Source organism: Saccopteryx bilineata, chromosome 1 (assembly GCF_036850765.1).
Source record: "Saccopteryx bilineata isolate mSacBil1 chromosome 1, mSacBil1_pri_phased_curated, whole genome shotgun sequence".
Classification (NCBI taxonomy): domain Eukaryota; kingdom Metazoa; phylum Chordata; class Mammalia; order Chiroptera; family Emballonuridae; genus Saccopteryx; species Saccopteryx bilineata.
Genome location: NC_089490.1, coordinates 50034210 through 50035779, shown reverse-complemented (window position 1 = coordinate 50035779; position 1570 = coordinate 50034210). Strand labels below are relative to the sequence as shown.

The 1570-nt window shown below is 32.9% G+C and overlaps 1 non-coding gene across 1 annotated transcript; it reads left to right on the top strand.

Annotated features, from left to right (window-relative positions):
* Positions 1-294: 294 nt before the first annotated feature.
* LOC136321199 (small nucleolar RNA SNORA28) lies at positions 295-421 on the top strand. The gene has a single exon (XR_010728481.1). It is a non-coding gene; the product is annotated as a small nucleolar RNA SNORA28 (small nucleolar RNA).
* Positions 422-1570: the final 1149 nt, after the last annotated feature.

Here is a 1570-nt window from a genome sequence, read left to right as displayed (position 1 = left end):
TTGCTCTCATTGTTGAAGACAGTGATTCATCATCAGACACAGATAAGGACAAGCTAATGGATTGGAGTTTTGACAGTGATGAGGAGCTGTATATATTTTATGATGAATAAAACTTGAGTTTAATAACTTTACGTAATACAGTTTGTTTTTTTCAAAATCCGGGCCCCAGAATTAAAGTGTGTCTTATACAGGGCAAAATACGGTAAATATTAATAAATGAATAAAACCCTATAATAACTCTTACAAAATTCAGATAAAAATATTTTTAAAAATCTTTTCTTTTTATTTTTTTGTAAGCAATGCTTCTGTGGCAGATGAGCAAAACTGTCTGACACAATCTGAGCTTGCTATAGCAACCAAGTCTATCCTAGGGCAGCACTCTCTATTCTATGAAACAAGCCATCTTATAGACTTGGACAGTGGTAAAAAAAATCATTTTTCACTCTTGACATTATCATATGTCTCTCTAGGATAATCAGACTTTTTAACAACATTATCATATATCTATGATAAATAAGACTTTTTGCAAAACTTGACATTATCCTGTCTTATTTTTCAAAATGAAACATATTTGGGCAAAAATATGCTATAAATTTGAAGTATAATTTAATCCATTAGAATAACTTTATTAAACATGTTGATTGCATACCATGGATAGCAGACAACACTGATATAGGATGAATCTAAACACTATGGTTCTAGAAGACAGGAAAAATATAGGCAATTGAGTTCCACAAAAGAAATTGTCTTTATAATTCCAATCAAGGTATTTATTCATTCTATCTTTTACTAATATTATTTGGAAGTTTAAGTGAAACTGTAAAAAAAAAACATAGCTAATTAACTGTCAATTACAAAATGCTAGTTCTTTTATTCCATTTATAAAATCTTGGTCAATATTTTAATGGCGAATGTACTTTCAGAATTTGGGTCTCTCTACATAGAAATATTAAGGATTTTGAAGCCATTTGAATTTAAGCTTTAAATGAGATGGCTCACTACCCTACTTTATCAGCATAAAGTTACTTTAATGTCTAATGCAAAACACCTTAATGTCTACTAAAAAGGATCCTACAATAGGCATACATCTTGTACACATTCATTTATTTGTTCTCAACTGCTATTGATTTTTTTTTAATTTTTTTAATTTATTTTATTTTATTTTTTACAGAGACAGAGAAAGAGAGTCAGAGAGAGGGATAGACAGGGACAGACAGACAGGAACGAAGAGATGAGAAGCATCAATCATTAGTTTCTCATTGCACATTGCAACACCTTAGTTGTTCATTGATTGCTTTCTATATATGCCTTGACCATGGGCCTTCAGCAGTCCGAGTGACCCTTTGCTTAAGTCAGCGACCTTGGGTCTAAGCTGGTGAGCTTTGCTCAAACCAGATGAGCCTGCGCTCAAGCTGGCAACCTTGGGGTCTCAAACCTGGGTCCTCGGCATCCCAGTCCGACACTCTATCCTCTGCGCCACCATTTGGTCAGGCTCAACTGCTATTTATTTATTTAAATATTTGCATCCCTGGAATATTATGAGCTTCTTGAAAATAAAGTTTAGTCAAAT